Source organism: Serinus canaria, chromosome 2, assembly GCF_022539315.1.
Source record: "Serinus canaria isolate serCan28SL12 chromosome 2, serCan2020, whole genome shotgun sequence".
NCBI lineage: Eukaryota > Metazoa > Chordata > Aves > Passeriformes > Fringillidae > Serinus > Serinus canaria.
The window spans coordinates 146,825,122-146,838,710 of record NC_066315.1 but is presented as its reverse complement, the minus strand read 5'-3'; the positions used below and the strand labels follow the sequence as shown (position 1 = coordinate 146,838,710).

The following is a 13,589-nucleotide window of genomic DNA, read 5'->3' as shown; positions in this document are numbered from 1 at the left end:
TGCTTCCTACAACTAAATAAATTATTTTATTCTCTGTTCAAAATGTGTAAAAGATATTCGGAGTAACTGAATGCCATTTTTTAATTGCTGACACTCTGTAACTAGAGATTGTGAGATTTGCAGGCTCTCCCTCAAAATGTCATAATAAGATTATTCCCTGTAATCGTGTAAGAAGAAATAGCATATGTGAGAGGAGACAGACCAGGAGAGAATAGCTTATCTATTTTCTTTAATAATGTAAGTATGACACATGTATTAATTTTGGAGCAGACTGTGGACCCTATGTTTTTTTCTTCCTGGATTTTACTCTTGGAAAAATAAATACTCAAGTTCTAGCACATTATGGGTCTCAGGCCATTTTTTCAGCCTCCTTAATGCCAGAGGCACCTGGTTAGTCCATCTCTGTAAGGATTACACTTGGAGATCCTAAGGCAAAAATCTTGTGCCAGTTGCTTGGAGTCAACTTCCCTGAATTTCTCCTTGGTAAATACCACTTAAAATAACTTTTAAAAAACACCTTCAGCCCTGTGTTTCTGTTTGTAGGTCTGATAAAAACATCCTCAGCAGCCAGGAGTCCACTGTGGGATCCTCCAGAGATAGACAGATTTAGTCCTGAGCCTCAGAAACCCCACAATATCTTTAAGAAAATGTCAAAAAGTGCTTCCATGGAAGGAAATATTTATGCAGACTGTCATCTACTGCCTGTGCTTTTTGGACAGGAGAATTTGGGTTGTTCTGTAAAACAGTGTTTTTGTTTAGGATCTGTAATGTTTTTCACATGAAAAAAAGAAATACTGAAAATCTCTTAAGACCCCAGGAGGATCAGATGTCTGTGTAAGGGGTAGAACTACAGGATATTGGTGACTTTCAAAGTTTTGAGAATATGTAAAGTGTCACATTTTGTTACTTAAAATAGAAAGGTGCTTGCTGAGAAGATATTTCTGCAATAACACCATTGTTTTCATGGATTTCACAAGAATTCAGAGGGATGTCCAGCTATCAGATCAGTTAATTAACTTAATAAAAGTTATTGTTTTAGACTTCATGTCTTTTTCACAAATCCTCCCAGTTTGTAATGTGCCTGAGCAAATTTTTATTCAGATGTAACCAACCTGGGACCAACACAAAGGTGTCAAGCCTGTTTAAACTAGAGGAGAGTTATTACAGAATTCAACCTTGAACTGCCTGGGGTTACAGGAAAGGACAGAACAAGCCATGAATTATGGGGAAATAGATGTGAGGTGAGTGACAGGTAATATTCTTGGAGGCTTTAGGATTCCAGAAAAAAGGGAAATGTGAAATGCATGGTGAGACAAAATGAGAGACCCTTCAGAGACACTAATAAATCTGATGGGTGTTGATTAGTGCAGTGTTTGTGAACAGATTCCCATCTTTTGTGCAATCAAGGGAGGAATCTTTCCAAGTCAGTGTATGATAACCTGGTTCTCGCCTGGTATAAATCACAGAGATGATTTGTTTTAATAGCATTTTAACAACGTTCTGGACAAGAAAAAGTGAAAACAGCCATGATAGCAGCTGTAATGTGTGGGGGTACCAGTTGTTGGTTTTTCTGGGTCTGGACTGAAGGCACTTGAGACAGTGATTCGTGTTCAGACTCAAGTGTTTATTATTTCTTATCAGTAAAACAGTCTCACTACTGTGAGTTTGGCAGCTTTTCATTAGAAGGCACAAAATGGCCAATCATCTCTTGTTACAAGGTCTTTTAAGACTAAACTATCCAATTAAGAACTGACACCTAGATTATTTCCCCTTTTAACCAATAACTGATCCCAAAGAGCTGCAATGCTGAATTTCTACCCAATTACAAAATGCCACCCAAACCCACGAAGAAAAAGGAAGAAGAAGCATGAAGAAGAAACCCAGGATGACACCCTGTGCCCTCCATTTTGCTTCCATCCACAACATACTGAAAATCCCAAAACCTAAATTTCTCACCAAATGATACACCTACACTGCTCTCTGTAATCTGTTTCACACTTTTGTGTATTTTAGCTTATCTTGAAGTCTAGGAAACTTTCTCCCTGAATGAGGGTCAAAGTCAGAGCTCCCCTGGGGGTCAGAGCATCCCAAAGCAGATAGAGAAATATTCCTGGTGCCCTGGATTTCCACAATGCTGATTTTGGTCCTCTGGGGTTTCATTGCACAGTCCTAGGTTTTAATTTTTTTGCATTTCACTGACATAACAAAATGAGAGGAGTCTAAACCAGATGTAGCTTCATCCATACCAAAACTTGAACTGAATCCAGTGCAAAAATGAACAGACTGATATCTGTGACTGAAGTTTGTGTATGCTTCACCCCTTCTTTTGCTGAAACAGCTCTGGGAAGGGTTTGCCTCTCCCACAGGAGACTCAGTGTCCTGTTGTGCCTTAATTCCTCCTGGTGCTTTAGGTATCCCATCAAGTAACTGCATGGAGATGATTGCTGGAGCTAAGGCTCTCTGTGACCTTGGTGAGGTTAATCCTCATGTGTGCTAACGTGCCAACAGCATCCAGTCCATATGTTCAGCCTTGCCTGTGGCTCTGGGCAGGGCCTTGGGTGGGTGCAATATTAAAGCCATACCTCTGCCTCCTCGGGTAGAGGGAAGCTTGCCAGGACTGGAGGGGGAAATGCTGGCTGATGCTGAAAGCAAGGACAGTCATGGTTTTTCCTCCTCCCACCTAGGTTAGAGACTTGGAGAACCTCAGGACTTTTCTGTTTATTTTTTGTTTAACGAGCAAAGAGAAAGATTGATTTTGATTTAAATGTCAGATGACAGAATTATAGACTTGCCAACGTCTTGGGTGCCCTTTTATTTAAAAGAAGCATCTGTGCAAGAATTGGTACCCACAACAAAGCTAAGGTCTCAGCCAGCAAAGTTAAAGTGTCTCTAATAAACTGGTAAATGCAAAGCACAAAGATGCCTGAATCTGCCTCAGAAACTTCAGCTTCTCTTGAAGCTGCAGGAAGGGGGCAAGAGAATTTTCTAATCCTCTGACTCACATTCCAAATTGTTCTGCAAAGCCTGTGAGCCACAGGATGTAACATTGCCTCTAAGAGATGAATGGATGGGAAGACTAAGGAATAGTTTACTGTGGGGGATGATGGTTTCTTCGGGGTCAGTTGTTCATTTGGCCCTGCTTGGTAATCAAATGGGGCTGATCCTGAGTTGTGGGTAGTTTCAGGGGTCCTGTGTCTATGTTTTTGGTCTCCCCAGTACAAGAGAGGTACAGACATACTGGAGAAAGTCCAGAGAAGGACCAGAATTGTGATTAAGGGACTGGAGATTCTCTCCTATGAGGAGGCTGAGAAATCTGGGAGCTCAGGGGGAATCTCATCAAGGTGTGTGAATATCAGAAGGGAGGATACAGAGAGGACAGAGCCAGGCTCTCTTCAGTGGTGCCCAGTTACAGGACCATGGGAGGGTCTATCTGAACATCAGGCAATACTTTTTTTGTTGTGGTGCTGACAAAGTGCTGCCTGGATGGCTGTGGAGTCTCCTTCCTTGGAGATGTTCCAAAGCCATTGGACTTTGCAGTTGGCTCTGGGTGGTCCTGTGAGGGGAGACCACAGGATGACCTGCAGAGGTCCCTTCCCACATCCACCATTCTATGATTCTTTGTAAAACTAAGGGTTCAGTTAACCAAAATTACATCCATCTAACTACAGGTGTGTATGACCATGCCAATATTTTTCTGTTCAAGAAGTCTCTGGTAGAGGATTTCTCAGGTTCCAGAGCTCCACATGGAACATGAAGCTAGTCCAGACTACAAGATGGGGATATGCAGGCTGAAGAGGAGCTGCAGGCTCTCTGAAGTGATGTTTCACTGTGCTTTGCTCCTGTAAATGGGCTTTGACAGAGGAAGTTCCCTGTAGTGAGGGAACCTGGCAGCACCTCAGGTTGGGTAGTGGCAACGTCCTTATCCAAGGGACAGAATCTCAACCTCCATCCTATGTGGACTTGCTTGGAGCTTTGCAGTGTACCCAAAATAGCAGCACAACATGTCTGACTCATTTGCTGCGCCACTGAAACCCTGTGCTGCGTTGCAGTTGACCCAGCAGTGGCTTAATAATATCTGCAATTCCAGTGATGTCTCCTGAAGAGATCTGAACTACTGACACCATGTAGTGCAGTGGAATAATTGGAAATGAGTTTTGATGGGAGGCAGGGTAGCAGTAAAGACAAAAGTCCCTTCTAGGTCAAGAGGTTAATGCAGAACCGGCCAGTGAAGTGTTGCTGGTGGAGGTGCTGAGAGGCCATGGAAAATTTACAAGCTGACATCTTGAGCCACTGCCAGACTGCAAAACATTGACCTCAGTCCTCTAGGCCTGTCATTCCATGGCCAGGCAGGGGACACTGAGTCTCTGCAGGAGATGAGGTTGTGTGCTGATGGTCAGTCAGCTTTCCCTGCAGTGTTCTTGAAGGATCTGCTGATCTCTGCACACACTTGGTGTCATCCCAAATACAGCTGGGTGTCAGATCTGTCTGCTCTGAAAATGCAGAGCTGAGGCCTCACTGGAGGATTGGCAGGAGGTTGGGGGCTGGCTGGTCTCTTTGCTAAGCTTTGGGCTTCACTGGAAACATGAAGAACACAATTTCACATCAGGTAGGGTCTCTTTGGCATAGCAGTGCCTTGTAACTGTTTAGCATTTCATTCTCTTCATCAATGCTTTTCCTTCTTCATAAAATTGCTGAGTTTGCTTCTTTTTGTCTGAAGGAAGGGATTATTCTAGCTCTTCTCAATTAGGTGGATACTAACCTAAAGAGTTCAAAAGTTCCTGTGAGGATACAGGTTTTATACCATGTGTCTTCTCTTAGCCCTGGTTGATGTGCCTAATGGAAAACTGGGAGTCTCCCAACATCTCAGTCCCAAAGAGGAAAGACTGGTTGGAGCACCAGGCTAAAAATTATCTCAGCTGTCTCTTCTCACTTCTGATCTTGACTTGCCCTGATGGCTGTAGAGTTGCTTTTCTCCCCCTCCAAAGCAGCTCACTGGTGTCAGAAGGTCTGGTTGCCTGGTGTTAATAGAAATTGGAAGTCCTCCAGTGAAAGGCTGAGTGCTATTTCACTCCTTTAACAACCCACCATCCTGTGTGAGCTGTAACCCCCATGACAACCATATGTCAGTCTTATTTTTAACCTAATCTGATATAAATTTGCTTATACAAAAGCAGAGAGAGAGACATGAGGAGACCTGACCCCCCCCATACCTACTTAGATTTCCAGTTTGAAGACAGTGTAAGTAAAGAGTAAAACCTGAGAAGGCTCTTCAGAGCTTGGCCCCTGGGCAGCCCCTTTCTCCCTGATAGAATGAAAGTAGCAGCAATGGGAGTTCCTTGTCCCACATCCCCAGGCCCACCTTTTCCTGTGCTCTAGGAAACATGGCTTGTTTCCACCTCTCTGAGATCCAGCCCTCTCCACCATGTACTGTCTCACCTGTGCATCACCAAGCTGGGACACAAAAGGCCAAATCCAGACAATGCTCTGGGGCCAAAGCTGGCAACTTAAACTTGTTAGTGCTGAGAATTTGTGTCCTTCAACTGTGTGCAAGGCACTAGTACTGGAGATTTGGGACCTGCTGCCTGACAGAAGGGTAAATGCATGAAAATGATACAGCTCAAGCCAGCTGGGGTCTGATTAGTGGTCTCCAACCCTCAGAATGGTCAGGTAGCTGTTTGTCTTGTGAAAATGGAACATCTGCTTGCAGGGTAAATCAGACAGGTAGTTGTGAGATATCCAGCTGAAAATTCTCCTAACACATGCTGATTGATTACTGGCTAATAAAAGCCTGAATTGTCTGGCTCCTGTTGAGCTGTGCAACCAGAAACCTCAAAGACTTTACTGTTAGAAGTCAGGAGTAAACTTGGGTACATAAAATGGCAATAAATCAAAGCTGGAAAGCTTTTTGGATTTAATGGGGCAGTGAACAGCATAGAAACAGGACCAAGTATTTCCTCTTCTTCCATATTTCTTTCTCTCCCCTTCTCCCTTCAGCTTTTGTGCTTTGCCATAAGGGAGTACTGAGGGAGGCTGCATAACATCACTTTTCCTAAGATGAAGTCCCTAACTTGTGTTTTGTTCCATTCTGCAGCCACAAAATTTACAATAACAATAAATCAAAGGTGGTAATGTGCTCCCCAATTTATTGATGAATTTGTGTATAAAAATGAATGTGAAACACAACCTTCCTGCTGCTGACTTGGAGTGTTGTGGTAAGGCAGCCAGAAAGTACAGATCCCTTTTCCATTGCAGTGGGGACCCCTCCTACTGGCTTCATTCATGCAGAGGTGATGATCAGGCTTCTCATGAAGCTTTGCAGGCTTCCAAGAGATGCATCATTTTCAAATTAATTTCCTGCTTGGGTTAATAAACACTTGATTCACCTCTTTATTCCCAGTTACAGACTGGTTGTGGGGATACTAAATACTAGACAGTCAAGGTGAAAGGGAGGTGATCATGGGCGATACACAGACTACAGAGGGGCTCAATCACTTGTTTGCATCAATCTTCACTCCAAAGCTGTGTTCATATTGGAAAGTGTTTGGGTGACAGGGTGAGAAGAGATGTGTGGGAGGGAATCTCCTTCCTCTTCTGAGTTTTAATTTCTGAGTGCCACTGAACTGTCCCCTGTGAGGCAGAGTGTTTATGACAGTGTCTCCCCTGTGAGTGCATCACATCAGTGCAACTGAAAGACTTTCCTGACATTGGAAAGTGGGCTGCAGGTAATCCAGGATCCCATTTTGGATAATTTTTTCTACTTTGCTTGTGCTTTGCCAATAGGAAAATTTGAGGGGGAGGGCAACAAAGAGACTGAGAAAGGGATCCAAAATCAATATGGCACTGGAACAAATTGGGATTTTAAGGCTGCTGCTCAGTAGGGAGCACATCATGGGCACTTCTCTCTTGTACCCTGGTGAAGTTGGCTGGGTGCAGCTTTGGTTCCTAAGGACCAGGTCCCAGAAAAGAGGCACAGATCAGGGTAGTGGGGAAAATCAAGCTGTTTTGAAAGAGCTGAGCAGTTCAGTATCACATGGAAAATGCACAAACCATGCATCAAAGACAGCTGGAGAAACAGAACAATGCTGCAGTTAAAATATTTGTCTTGGGTTTTTGTGACAGCTCTTGACTTCACTGTGCTTTGCTTAGTTCACTTAATGTTGTTTGCAAGTATGCTGAGAACCCCAAAGGATTTGGGAAGATATCTTCCAGTCTTCAATTATCAATTTAAATGATATTAAATCAATTTATAATTGATCAATCATTTTCCACTGTAGTTTGTTGCTTCCCTGATAAAACTGTTACAAAAGATTGTTTACACTGGTAGCCAACTAGGAACCAACCATTAAAAGTAAAGAGTAAAAGGAAATTATTTGCAAACATCTTTAAGTCTATTTGTCAAGTGCTTATAAAAAAATCAATACATTTAAAGAAAATCAGGATGGTTCCCAAACATTCTGCTAACCAAAATGGGGCTTTATTCATAATAAATACTATTTATGATTAATAATTTGACTAGGAAGAACTGGAGAGAAGCCAATGTATCCATCTACTTAATACAAACTATGGTTGATCCAAAGAATCATAGACTTCTCAGTCCTATTTCAGCTGCTGAAAGAATAACTGAGAAATTAATTGAAGAACAAGCAGTAGAACTCCAGGGCAAATATAAGGTGAAAGTAGCAAAAGTCCATGGATTTTAAGGGTAAAATCATGCATTCTTTCATTCACATTTCCTGGTCAAGGTAGGGATTACTCCTTTCACTGGCATTTCTGTATCTGCTAAGATCATGAACAGACATGTGGGCTTGGACTTGGTGGAAGCAGAGCTTAGCACATTGCCACCTAATCTTTGGTGATGTCTTAGAAGGCTGCAGCACCTGAATGCAAATAATGTTTTGTGTCTGCTCTTAATAACCCCTCAATTTCTTTGGGAAGATTAAGAGCAGAGCAGATAATGGATGACTGGCAAATACAGTTAATTTAGATTTTCAAGATGCTTTAAAAAAAAAAAAGTGTTACAAGAAGCTATAATGGGATTTGGTGAGTATAGAGGAGGAAGGAAGGCAGAGGCATAGCTTCAGCAGTGGTGAAGAGGAGGGACAGAAAGACAAGGGCCAAGAGTTCAATTCTCAGCATGGGAAGAGGTTAATAACAAGTTCCACCCAGAATCAGGTTCATGAAGATTTGTGAGGAATAAAAGCAGCTCCACAAAAGCCTAATAAACCATTAAAATTGCCAACATGAATTTCAGTATAACCAAGCAGAAGGCAGTGCTGCTTAAAAAGACTGATTTAAAGGTTCCATACACGTTGATGATTTCTGCATTCAATTTAACCCTCTAGACATAGGGACATAATTGCTAGCAACTGAAAGAAGGGATTCAGGCAGAACACAGCAGGGCTTGCCACAGTGAAAAGCCTGCTCAGCTGAGTTAGGGAATGGGTGGAGGAAGCTGTGTCCAATAATAATGATGTGTCTAATAATAATCCCATGAACTAATGCTTCATCTGTGCCACCTGCTGTATTGAGTCTGATCAGCCTTTTGTTGAGAAAAGGAATGGTAGAATCAAAGAATCATGAAATTGTTAAGGCTGGAAAAGACCTTTGAGAGCACTGAGTCCGACCATTAACCCAGAACTGCCAACACCTAACAGCAAACCATGTCCCCAAGTGCCACATCTGCACTCTTTTAAATACCTCCAGGCATGGTGACTCAGTCATTGCCCTGGGCAGCCTCTTCCAATTCCTGACCACCATTTCAGTGAAGAAATGTGTCCTAATACTCAACCTAAACCTTCCTTGGCACAGCTTTAGCCTACATCCACTTGTCCTGACAGCTGTTAGGTGAAAGAAGAGACCAACCTGCAGCTACAACCTGCTGTCAGGGAGTTATAGAGAGTCAGAAGGTCCTTCCTGAGCCTCCTTTACTCCAGGTGGAACACCCCCATCTCCCTCAGCTGCTCCTCATCAGACTTGTGCTCCAGACCCTTCCCAGCTCTGTTCTCTTCTCTGGACATAGTCCAGCCCCTCAGTGTCTTTCTTGTGAGATGCCCAAAACGGAACCAAGAATTCAAGGTGTGGCCTCCCCAGTGCCCAGCACAGAGGGTCAGTCACTGCCCTGGTCCTGCTGGCCACACTAGTGCTGGCACAGCCCAGGATGTCACCCTCCTCCTCCATACCCACCTGGGCACATGCTGGCTCATGTTTGGCCACTGTCAGCCAGCACCACCAGGTCCTTTGCTGCTGAGAAGATTTCCAGCCACTCTGCTCCAGCCTGGGCCACTGCAGGGGCTTCTTGGGACACAAGGGTAGGACCCAGGCCTTGCTTTTCTTGAACCTCATCCTGCTGGCCTCACACCATCCATCCAGCCTGTCCCCATGCCCTTGCAGAGCCTTCCTTCCCTCCAGCACATCGACACTCCTGTCCAGCTGGGTGCCATCTGTGAACTTACTGAAGGTGCCCTTGATCCCCTAGTCCAGATCACCAATAAAAATATTGAACAAGCCTGGCCCCAGCCCTGAGCCCTGGGATCAGGAACCAGTAGTGAGTGGCTGCCAACTGGCTGTAGCACCGTTCACTGCCCTTCTCTGGGCCTGACCACCCCACTGGTTTTTTACCCCCTGGAGACCATGTCCACCCAAGCCACGGGAGTTCAGTTTCTGCAGGACTGTGCTGTGGGAAATGGTGTCAAAGGCCTCTCTGAAGTCCGGGTAGACATATCCACAGCCCTTCCCTCAGCCACCAGGTGGTCACTTGATCATAGAAGGAGATCAGGTTGGTCAAGCAGGACTTGCCTTTCATAAACCCACGCTGGCTTGGAGTAGGCCACATTATTCTTCACAGAGAAAAGTAAGGCACAATTCTTCCTAAGAATATTTCTGGGTTTCACATTCTCTGAGCATCAGAGAAAGAAAACACAATTCTTATCATTTGCTGTGTCTGTGTTGTGCCCAAGTAGAATGCAATATGGAGATTGTTTACCCAAAGTGATGGTGTTTTGTTTCCTTGGCCTAGCAGGGCCAGGAGCGTGTGTGTGTCAGGACTGTGGTGTGACAGTCACAAGATTCAGTGCAGGTGGAGTGTGGTTGTGTGCAGAGTTGAGTGCTTGGCAAGTTCAGTTTTAGATTTAAAGAATAATATAGAATAATAAAAAAATTAATTAACCTTCTGATATCAATGGCGTCCTCCTCATCATTCCTCCTTCATCGGGGCCTTCACAGCGCAGCAATAGCTGGGCCTGATCACCTGGTTGTCCTGTGCATGTCACACAATGGCACTGCAGGTGGACTTCTCCATAATCTTCCTTGATTCCTAATCTTCCTTCCACCGAAGTCAGGTTGACAGGCCTGATGTTCCCTGGATCCTGCTTCTGCCCCTTCTCATAAATGGGCACAGCATTTGATAACCTCCAGCAAAATGGGATCTCTCCAGTTAGCCAGGATTGCTGGAAAATGATTAAAAGCGATTGGTAGTGCAAATAGGAAAAAAATGGCAGTGATCAGCAACATGTAGTTTTTCTTTACAGGCTTGAGGGAAAATGCTGCAATTTAATCCATAGGAAAAGAAGATAAGATAGAACTGACTAATACTCAAACGGAAGAGCTTGTCTGCCACTTTCTGATTTTGCTTTTTGTATTTTAATCCTTTTTGTGAAGTAATGAGTACAGAAAGCTACAAAGACAGTAAAAGGCAGTTTGTTTTACAGAACTGTTGAGAAGCTGCATGACAGAGGCTGTATTTTAAGTTTGTGGACCTCAGTGGGGGAAGTATTTCTTGGTGGCAGCTGTATACTTTTGTAATGTGTGCCTATATGTATAATATATATAATATAAAATAATATTTACATATATATATTATATATATGTAATTTTTTAAATCAAGGATTTACTACTTTCAGGATCTAGAGTTTTAGTACTCTAAAAGAGAGTAATGTCTTGGGCTGTGAACATTCAAGGTGCATACTCATCTCAGACTGGGAATGGGAAGGGATGTCATGCCATGGAAATACCCCTCTGCTTACGAGTGCTGCTCTGCACAAAACAATGTTCACTCTGCAGTGATTGTAACATGGGTTTTCTCTTTCCAAACTGCACAGGGTTTAGATTTGTTGGCAGTTTGGGGCTCTAGGTCAGGCTGTCTTGGAGTTACCCAGTGTGGTGTCCCAGACCAATATGAAATGCTTGAACAGGACTGTGAGGCTTTCCTGTCTGTGACTGCAGTTTTCATTCAGTCTGAAGCACTTGAAACTGAGAATGAAACATGGGCAGGTCTGTTCATCCCAGCTCTTGGGCAGCAAAACTCCAGATCTATTTTGTTTTGAAGAATTGCAAACTCAAATCCCTGCAAAGCTGAAGAATGCCATGAGAAATGCCTGTGACCTGACACTCCTGGGTGTGATGACACAGGCTGGGAAATTGCTGTGCACACACATGTGCTGGTCTGGGAGAGACAACAAGCTCCAGGCAGCTGTGAGGTGCTTGCTGATGGTGATGCTGCTGTGAGTGAGATGTCAGGGCCCTGTGCCATCACTCATTCTCCATCACTTGCTGGAGAACTGAACATGTGCTCTCTATATTTCTCTTTTTTGCTGAAGTCACTTGATGCGACTTCAGTAACTTGATGTCACATGTTAAGATGTGACCACCTGAGGCACCTGATTTGCCTTTTTTCCCATGATGGTGCTTGCTGGCCTAGCCTTGCCTTTTTTCCCATGATGGTGCTTGCTGGCCTAGCCCTACACTAATCTCCAGCTGGTGCTGAGAAGTCACCTGCTGTCTTCTTGCCTTACCTCCTTTTTCCACAGCACTCTTAATGGCAGAGGTAGCAAACAAGACAAGGAAGAGCTATCTGGATGCTAAATAAGCACTTAGGACACTGATCCAATGTGACACGGGGATCACATCTCCCCTTTGCTTGAGAAGGCAGGGAAGTGCTCCAGCCTTCAATTATCACTGGGGAGCTGAGGCACAGAAAATTTCCTGGTCACACCATGAAGAAATTCAATGGCAGCAACTGATTCCAGCTTTTCTGGAGTCCAGCCCTGGCTGTAAAGTAGAAGCCTGACCATTCAAATAGGCTGTGTTTTCCCCTCCTGCCTGTTTTCCCTGTGTCTCATTGTGTCATGCTTAGAATTAACATCCACACGTGCTGTGGACAAGTCAGGTGTTTCTGGGGTGCTCTGTGGGGGATAAGCCTTACTTCAGGGCTTTTATGCAAATTCATACCAGCAATGATCCAAAAATAGTAATCCTTAATCATGGATAATTTTTAAAATGAATCAAGCACATTCTTTTCCAATGAATGGTTCTCTTAATAATGTTAAGGACTTTCTAATGTCCCTAAATATGTTTTTAAAAGGCATCAGTCTCTCCTTTTAATAAAACCCTTTTGGAAATATTGTGTGTCATTTGAAAGCCTTAGGAAAAAAAGGGAGTCTGTTTGGAGGCAGTCACTGCTCTTCAGCCTTAGTCACATCAAGATGGTTTTTGTCTGCAGATTTCACTGGTGTGTGTGGATGTGTGGCTCAGACATTTCCTTAGGCATGCACTGACTTGGTAATGACCATGTCAGTGACCCATGGATGATGGGCCACTGGGAGATTTTGGGCATTTTGAAACTGCACCTCTCCATCCACTCTGCTGCACCTTTGGGGGGTTTCTGGGGCAGCCACAGGAGCTGGTCTGTTCCCGGAAGCAATGATTCTGTTCCCAACACAGAGCACCCTGAAAACACCTTGGACAGGGACTTTCAGCATGCCCCTGGCCTTTGAACCCCTCTGAAGGACAACTCCAAACTGCAGGAAATTGTGCAAAACCAGAGAGCCAGGGGAGGTTGTGCTGGACCACTTTGCTTGCAGAGGTACTGCTTTGCTAATTGGGCATAAAGCTGCTGTGGGCCTACTGAATAAGCCTAGAAGAAAAAGAAGGAGCATAGTCTGTCCCAGAGGTACAGTGTAGGGTCAGTGGAGGGATCCAGGAAATACCTGGCTGGAGATGTTTGCCTCGAAGTGCTTGGACTCTGAGAGGGGGCAGAGCTGAGCCAGACCAGAGAGACAAGAGCAGTGACACATGTGCCACATGTGCCCTCACTGCCAGGAGTGTAAAACTTTCAACTAATATTGGTCTTTCCTTACTATCTCCTAGCCTTTCATTCTGCCAATCTAGAGATAAAAAAAAAAAAAAAGGAAAAGAAAGCATAGATTGTTTCCTGACATTATGAGTGCTCAGTTCTATTTCAGGGAGGCACAGTTACACTCAGGAGTTCCTGGCACTTTGATTCATACTTCTGCCATAGAATGTTCAGACCACCTGTGCAGTAGTTGTTTTACCAACTTATGTTTGCTAAAACATGTTTGTTTTAGGTTTGGTAAGTCAGAAGTAGGCAGGTGTGGAATTACCAAGAGAAAACCTTTATTCCTTCTTGGAACGTGTTTCACCAGGAACTGGGAGCTTCTCCCAATGTGCAGTGCCTGAGACCCAGGGCCAAGGATGTGACACTTCTTGTCCTGCAGCATGATTACACTAAATATCCAGGGTGAGCAGCTGATTCTGGCTTTTCCTTCAGTTCTCAAAGTTGTCCCACAGACAGA

General features: G+C 44.0%; 1 protein-coding gene across 1 annotated transcript in view; it reads left to right on the top strand.

Moving 5' to 3' along the window:
- The window catches only part of KCNK9 (potassium two pore domain channel subfamily K member 9), an 83,912-nt gene that overhangs the window by 34,119 nt on the left and 36,204 nt on the right, over positions 1 to 13,589 (top strand). The window lies entirely within an intron of this gene.